The sequence below is a fragment of the Medicago sativa genome, chromosome 2 (assembly GCF_051527215.1).
Source record: "Medicago sativa cultivar Bolivia chromosome 2, Bolivia_mono, whole genome shotgun sequence".
Classification (NCBI taxonomy): domain Eukaryota; kingdom Viridiplantae; phylum Streptophyta; class Magnoliopsida; order Fabales; family Fabaceae; genus Medicago; species Medicago sativa.
In genome coordinates this window covers 36,231,752-36,240,469 of record NC_140750.1, presented here as the reverse complement: position 1 = coordinate 36,240,469, position 8,718 = coordinate 36,231,752, and the positions used below count along the sequence as shown (strand labels likewise).

The 8,718-nt window shown below is 34.5% G+C and overlaps 2 long non-coding RNA genes across 2 annotated transcripts; both read right to left on the bottom strand.

Moving 5' to 3' along the window:
- Positions 1–386: 386 nt before the first annotated feature.
- Positions 387–1,385, bottom strand: LOC146946593 (uncharacterized). Its single transcript, XR_015026771.1, has 3 exons — positions 1,245–1,385; positions 978–1,085; positions 387–405 (listed from the first exon to the last, which is right to left on the bottom strand). It is a non-coding gene; the product is annotated as an uncharacterized LOC146946593 (long non-coding RNA).
- Positions 1,386–1,448: 63 nt separating this feature from the next.
- On the bottom strand, positions 1,449–1,999 carry LOC146946592 (uncharacterized). Its single transcript, XR_015026770.1, has 3 exons — positions 1,772–1,999; positions 1,558–1,684; positions 1,449–1,467 (listed from the first exon to the last, which is right to left on the bottom strand). It is a non-coding gene; the product is annotated as an uncharacterized LOC146946592 (long non-coding RNA).
- Between the last annotated feature and the right edge of the window lie 6,719 nt (positions 2,000–8,718).

The window sequence follows — 8,718 nt, the reverse complement described above, 5'->3', positions numbered from 1 at the left end:
CATCATCATAGTCTGGATGGCGACGTTGTCGGCCACCCTTGATTGAAGCAACACTTTCAGCTAATTCCTTTAGTTGTCTTTCCAAATCCAGTGTACGCTTATTAGCCTTGAGACATTCCTCACGTGCAACTCGAGCATCATCCTCTGCTGCATTTGCTCTCTCTTCAATTGCTGCCATCTGCGCAGCAATCCTGACAGAAACTTAGCTACTATATGGAGAAACATGTGACTGCTGGGTCAGGGAGGATACACCTGGCTTATAGCGCTTTGCCATATTACCAGTACCATAAAGACGTCCCCGAGTCTTCCCCCAGCTGATTCAGCCCATAAGTTCAATTGAGTTGCAGGATCAACCTCCTTGGTGCCATTATCAGATGCCTTATTCATCTTCTCCTTATATGTTTCCTGCTCAACAGAACAATATAACATACATCTTACATTTAAGTTGTCACACGCTATATGAAATTACTTAGCAATCAAAAGTATATAAACATACACGTTTTTATATGATGACTGAAGCATACATACTGCAGTAGGTATATAATCTTCAATAACTTTCCATCATACTGCAGTAGGTATATACCCTTCAATAATTTAGTTCTCTAATATGTAATAAATATTGTCGATCTACTGTTCAATCAGCAATTGTTGTTTTCACACTTCTACAATAAACATAGCAAGTAGAAATTCGCTGAGAGATGCACAAGATCACATTTAGCACTTTTTTCCTATGTATTTTTTGTCTATATTTTTCTCTAACTTCTTATTAAGAAACAACTACTGAATTTTTCCACCAATAAACCAGATTAGCTATATTATACATATATCTGAAATCATCCCAAGCAACAAGCACAAAATAGTACTAGTTGTGAATATTGTGGTCACTACAAAACATGTGATTATGAGTTGTGGCTTTACCCAAAAACAGCAACACCCAAAATAAAAACTATATCTACTGAACATCAATAGACACTTACATATGTCCTCTTGGATCTTTCGTCCACCCATAAAGATCTGTCCTCCTACTTCGTATGAGTCCATAAGAAGACCTCGTCAACTGTGGGCTCTCTACCCATCTCTTGACGCTTATACATGATAAAAAATTACTTATGAATGTTAGAAACATTAAATATTGAACCTACAAATTGAATTTTAAGAGATCAAGTGTTTAACATAAAAAAAACATACCATTCGTATGACATACTCATTTGTGGATATGGATCCACCTGTATGGACGGATCCACCCTTGGCAGAAGCACGATTATTCTTATTTCGGGCAGATTTCACCTTATAATCTATAGATTGCCATTTCTTTTCAAGCCCTTTCCAAGAACGCGAGCCAATCCAAGATGGGCGTTCATTCTTGTTCCTTGCCTCCATTAGCATCTCAGAAAGGCGCTTTGAGCCCTTGCTCTTGAAGATCATCTTAAGCTCAAACTCATCCTCAGGCCGCTATGCAACTTTTTTCTGCAATAAGAACCAACACAAACAAAAAAAAAACATCAAAGTGAAAAACTTCACACAACTTTGAATGGCTAATAAAAGTTACAAACTTACTCCAAGTTTTAAGAACATGCGCTCCACCCTCTTAGGTGGGATCTCTCCCCATCTAGACCATGCATTGCGAAACTGAGATCGAATCACTGAGGTTAGGGCCTTTGAAGCCACCCTACACGGGTTCCACCTACAAACAAGTTATAAACAAAATACTAAAATACCTTATATACACATAATCAAATAATTGATAAGTTAACAATAATTAATTACGTACCCTTTCCCATCTGGAAAAATATATGGTCTTCCATCAGGTGCTTTATCAGGATCATGATTAGTGTGTCTTGACAGTTGTGTCCTATCATCACTGCTGTGTGCATGTACTGAACTTGATTGATTGTTCGGATCTGGTGTCTGTTGTGACCCCTATGCTGATGGGGAAGGATCAATGGTAGGGGAAGATGAGGGTATTGCATCTAGTGACACCCTTGGATCCAACTGCCCTGTATCTGACTGCCCTGCATTCGGCTGCCCTGCATCCATATGCCCTGCATCCAGCTACTCGACATCTCGCTCCCCATCATTCAGTTGATCTGCATCCCGTTGCCATGGTGTTACAGCGTCATCACTGAAAGGCGACTTTGCAGCAGATGCATGTAGATGCTTAGTAGCTTGTTTCAATTTATGTGGCATAATCATCCGCTTTTTCATCTGTGAACCTTTGAACTTCTTGCAGTTTTCTTTAGGAGCCATGATCTGTCCAAAAAACATAAAACAATATAGTTGATAATGAGAAACAACAAAAAATATATGCTAACTTTAAAACAGATGGTATTTTAGAACATTAATTGATGTATGGTGTACATGTTCCTTTACGGTTGAAAAGTGAAAATGTGAATGAGATCTCTGAATGGTTTGTAGTAGAGAAATTCTATGTGAGTTCAGATTGATTCCATTACAACCATTATCTTGTGTTGTTTGTCACAGAGAGACTAATAAGCAACCAAGTATGAAGCACGCTCACAACCAAAGAAAGAACCAACAAACAAAGGACAAAACCAAAATGACAAAATGAACACAAATGTAGATGTACATACACAAAAAGATACACAATCAGTTACCAAATTATCTTCAAAAGTTAGTTAATATTTTTGGAAAATAGGTTTTCTGGTGAATCAGGTTTTAATTCACTATCTTCATCATCACTATGTGATTTCATGGTTGCATCACTATCTTCACTATTTGCATCATTGTCTTCGCATCATATACAGGTTATACATTAGCATTAGATATACTGAAAAAAGTATTAAAATTACAAGCTTTAGATGAGCAATGACTAAAAAATATCAAATTTATGCTAACATATTTTTTTTAACATCAAAATATTATTAGAAAGCCATCCCACAAAGCAAGGTGGGAAGGACTATAGGAATAGAGAGGCCAAAAAGGCTACAACTTAGAAAAACCAAGAACGCCTAAAACAAAACAAGGCACTCAACACACCTAAAGAAACACACCCACAAACAAAGGCCAAAACACAGTACAGAAAAATAAAAACAGCAGCAGCACCTCCCTCAAATAACAGAAAAAGGCAGAAACAAAAGGGCAAAAATATGCTAGCATTCATTGATTCATATGATTTGTATTTTTTGTATAGTCTTAAGTTCATTAAAAATATCAAAAATATCATCGAAATGAAAGCATAGTTGATATAAAACAGGGCCATAAATGGAAACAGTTTCATTAAACAGTTCATCCATGAAGATTCATGGCCTATATGTGTATTATCTTAGGTTCATAGGTATTAAACTTATACTTGCCTTTGCTAGTAATTGCAACAGAAGAAGCACCTTTCTTAAAACACTGAATTTTGTGAATACAAGTGATCTTGCAAACTTAGTTCCTGCCATGTTTTATATACAGTTAAATCACATTAAATGGCAACAAAAATTGATAATAATAGAGTAAGTGTATATAGCTCATCTTATGAAATAGAAATAGAAAAGACAGAACAAATTCAAAAGTAGCATGACAAACTTAATTTACAAGAAAATTGTAAGAGACAGACCTCAGTTATGAATGAGTTAGCTTCCATCAACATGAACCTTTGTGTATTTTAAAAAAAATGACACTTTTGTTTCATATAAAATGGATGAGAGGGATTATTAGATAACTTTTTTTTAACATACATCATCTCTTTACTACTTCAAAAGGCTGTTCAGTAAACATAAACCATCAGAAGAAAGGTGGGCCATCAAAAGATCCTTGGAAGGGAAAAGTTTTTTTTTTAATAGCCAATATATTAATGCAAGCAAAGCCAACTTCTTAAGATAAAAAAGTTGGTGCTATGAAACAAACAAATACCCTAGTGTATGAGCATAACAGGGCCACCCAAATGGAAAAGCTAACAACACCACACCTACTAAAATAGAACAGAATCCCCCAACCCCTGTAGCGCACACAACAAAACAGCCACAAACACATCTTTGCTGTCAAAATTCCTGCAGCAAAAACAGCAAACCAGCAAGGCCAAATAGGCAGCAATAGACACTAAAATGGCACCAAAACTCCAATCCCTATCTCATTAGACACTCCCGAGGGTTCCAACAACTTATAGAAAAGTGTTGAAACAACATATACAAAAACAATTTAACCATATTTAATGACTTAAATGCAAGAACAATTTGAATAAACATAACATTGAACTAATGATTTGAATCAGCCACAAACATTGAACAATTTGAATCAGTGACAATCACATCGAACAATTTGAACCACAATAAGCACAATCACAGTCAATTGAAAAACATAATCAAATTAAAATCTAAACCCTAATAACCACAAATATACATGTATTGAATACGTATTTGTAACTAGAGATGAGGAAAGTGAGAGTACTTACCAAAATCGGTGGATCATGAGCAAGAAGGTGGATCACGAGAGAGAAAGCGATAAATGTTCTTGTTCTGTCAACAGTGTCAATATTGAAATTAACGATACATGTATGAAATACGAATCTTTAATTAACGACGAAGAAGGAGAGAAGACTTACCAAAATTGAAATTGGAGAATCCCCTTCCTCACAAAAACCCCCTCTTCTGACGAGAACGACGAGAACCCTTTCTCTCGAGAATCCCAAAATCGAAGACAGAGAGAGAGAGAGAGAGAGAGAGAGAGAGAGAGAGAGAGAGAGAGAGAGATGGAGCTGGTGGACGATCGAAGAAGAGAGTGAGCCGGGTGACGAGATTTCACGGACGAGAGAGAGAAGAGTGGTAACCGTTCTACAGTGAGTTCCACAGTGAGATACGTTTTGTTTTATGTTTTTTGTTTACCTTTTGTTTTATTTGTTTGTGAATATGAGTTTTGGCACATTTTTTGGAGCCAAATCTTTGAAATTTTGGGATTGGGGAAAAAGTTTGGAGCTAAAATCACAAATAAATATATTGTTTTTTTTTATAAATAAAACAAATATATTGTTGCCAATATGAAAATGAATTAATATAAATAAATGTATCATAAAGAGGGTTAGACCATGGGTAACTATTGACGATAAAAAGCCGTCTATAATTATTGATGGCTAAGCCGTGGGTAGCAATTTCAAAAAATTCACATTGAGATATTAACCTTACAGGCGGTTTAGCCGTGGGTAATCCGTCACTACTCTTAAAAATTACCCACGGCCTTACGGCCGTGGGGTAACTGTTCGTGGATAATGACATATTTTCTTGTAGTGTTAGTTGAGGCATTGGATCTTGTTTACTTGATTTTGGTTCAATACTTCAATTATTTTGAAAATGGTGGAAAGATAGACGGACTTGGTTGAAAATGCTTCTTTCAAACCAATTACCTTATAAATCTTTCGTGGATGGTTTTATATGATTAATTGATGATATGTGGATGATTGTGGACGATTGAATATGATGTTTATCATGATATTATGTGTTGTTCCATTTTACTTGGTTTATGAAAAGTATATGGAATTGTTATGATATTTGGTAAGTTGATGTTGATGTGTGTGATGATGACTCTTATGTGAATTATGATTGGTGAATGTGTGGACATGTATACTTGATAATGCAATGTTGCTGAGATAGTCAATGTAATTGGAGGTGTACTTTTACATTGTCGTTGTTGTGGTGAAGTTGTGCATTATCGAGTCGTTGTTGTATGTCCATGCATCATAATCATATTGAGTCATATGTGAAATGTAAAAGAGGAGGTGTACTTTTACATAGGTGATTTGTAAGAGAGGAGGTGTTCTCTTACATATGATGTTTTTGTTGCATCATGGGTGACGACCTTGAGGAGATTTGGTACCACATGCATATATGTGTCGAGTATAGGCACATTGCATATTGAAATGTTATCTTGTTGTGGTATGTGAATGATGTTTGTTGGTGATAAGTGTGTTTGATGAATACAAACTTGTGACTTGATGAATTTGTGCAATCTGTTGAATGTTGTTATCTGTGTAGATTGGTGTATATGTACATTGGTGGACTTTGTCGATGGTTGTAAATAATTGAATTATGCTCTAATTTCATGTCTTACTTGTTTGTGCTTATACACTTGGTGAACCTATTTGATGATAATTAATTTGATAATAATGATGAGGTGAGAATTGTATATGTATATACATAAGATGTGGTGATTTCTTTGATAATGATGATTGCTTGCTTATAACTTTGAAATGATGAATTGTACTTGTTGAGTTAAGTATACTAAATGAGTAATGAGGTGAGTAATATTTTCATTGATTAATGTTGATAAATGATGAACTCCTGTCGATGACTTGATTAAAGATTAAATATGTCTGTTATGCTATGATAACAATGTGATAGCTTGATGTGCAAGTAATGGGGGATAATAATCATGTGATGCTAGTATTCTAGGAGGGATGGTTATGTATAAGTGATATGTATGAATCCTTGAATGCTTATGTTTTCATATGTTGATTATGATTAATATAAAGCTTACCCCCAGTGGTTTTTGCGCCTACCTGTCTGTATGGATGGGTAGACGCTGTGCAGGAGTAGTTGCTTTGTGGTGAGTGCTCGATAGCGGGAGCTTTCTCCGTTATCGTCTGGAGTCGTAGTTTTAGGCTCTGATTAGGTCGTAGAGTCTTTTTATGCCTTGTTGGTTTTTATTTTATCTTGTTGATATTTTCCATTTGTCGGACTTGAAGGATTTTTAGTTGAGGTTGTTTTTGACCATGGCATGTATATGTTGGAGTTATTTGATTTGTATCCGCTGCGACTGTTGAGATATATATATATATATATATATATATATATATATATATATACATGTATGTTTGGATTTTGGATTTAGTGTTAGACGTAGCGTCTATTTCTTGAATATTTGTTATATTCGCGTGTTTTATCGCTTTAATAGAAATAGGACGTTACACATATCGCCTGAAAGAACATGTCACCATACAGTTGTCCTCTAACCGCTCCCTAATCATGCGCCGCATATCCCAGAGGCAGTTATTCTTATATGCGCCTGTATAAGAGTGACTTAGCTTCACCCCCAATGTATGAGTCACTTTTCCCACACTTTCTACACACTCTTCCTCAGTTTCATTACTGACTTGAGCGTTGGAGTGCTAACGTGTCTGCATGCACCCTTTGTTCCACCGCGAAGACTCATCGTCACCGTACCGAAACACTTTTCGCTACTGTTGTCTCTCATCCATCCTTATCGAACAAATCAAATAGCGATATCAATAAACCTAAGTGGAATGATTATGTAGCGAATGCCATTAAGTAGTGTCTCCTTTACTTCTAGAAGATTGGTGACTCATTTGTTATGAAGGGATATTATTGAGCCAATCTCTATTATATATATTTGCCTTCTTTTTTTTTGATAGTACACGTGTCACTCTTTTATTCTTAATCTCATTAATTGCATCCATATCAGCACAAATTTATTTGCTTACTTTCATCACCTCAATTTTTCATAGCATGATTCACGTAGAATATGCTTACTTTTAGATGAAACTGCTTAACTCACAATTTAATACAATTAAATTGTATTGATTTCATATAAAAGTGAATCATAGTTAAAAAAAAAAAAAGTGAATCATATGATTTAATTGAGTAAAACAATAGTAGTAACATATAATTACGTGTGAATAAGTGTATTAAAAACAAAAACGTTTTTGCTTTCATTGTTAAAATAAAACGTTTCATCAACCAATCATGAACATGGTTTTAAAGTTCAGCCAATCGAATTTGAGCATTATTCATGTGTTTTTTTTTCTATATATATATATATATATATATATATATATATATATATAGTCACTTTGTCTTTCATCAACACCACATCATATTAATTTAGCCACTCCTATTGGGAAGGGAACAAATGTGCTGATAAGCTTGCTTCAATAAGTCTGAATATTCAGGGTATCACTATTTCCCAGCCTGCATTCAAAGCTTTCATGGTCAAGACAAGATAGACTTGGGTTACCCAATTTTAGGGTTGTAAATTTTTAGGATGTGAAGGTTTTATGTCCCCCTCCTTTGTGTTTTTCTCTTTATCTATAATATTTTAAGGTAGCAGTCCTTTGCTGCACCTCTTTTTTGGTTTAGAAAAAAAAAAAAAAAGGTTAGCCACTCTTGAGTTTTTTCCTATATAGTCACTTTGTCTTTCATCATTTGTATATGCATCTCCCTTTCATACAAATTGTTTATAATATCATTTATTTATCATGCAAATATTTCGACCTTCTGGCCAATTCAATTTTATTGATTTCATTATTATCAAATTGATTTAGGCCCCCTTTTTTTTCCCGAATTTTGATTCACTTTTATTGGTTCAACTGTCGACTCATCTCTGTTAATTTTAGGGTTTTCGTTCCTATATATATTTACACCTTTTGAAAAAGTTTACTTCACGTTTTCTTTTTGTAGTTATTTTTTAAAATCAAATTAATATAAAATTCTACTTATGATTTTTTTTGTCTCTAATCGTATTCTAGCTTTTCCTTATATAACAATTCCTTTAAAGAAATGTAAATGTAAATATTTTCTAAACATTCTTTATGTATGAATGTCTTTCATGCGTTTAACCAGACTCCATCCCCTCCTCCTACATTTCTTCTATCAAAAAATCAAAAATAAAACAGACCCCTAAGAAAATGTAGAAAAAGTATTTTAGTTTTTTTTCCAATGAATTTTCTCTAAACCTCTATATTTTCTTTATTATTTTCAATGGCTC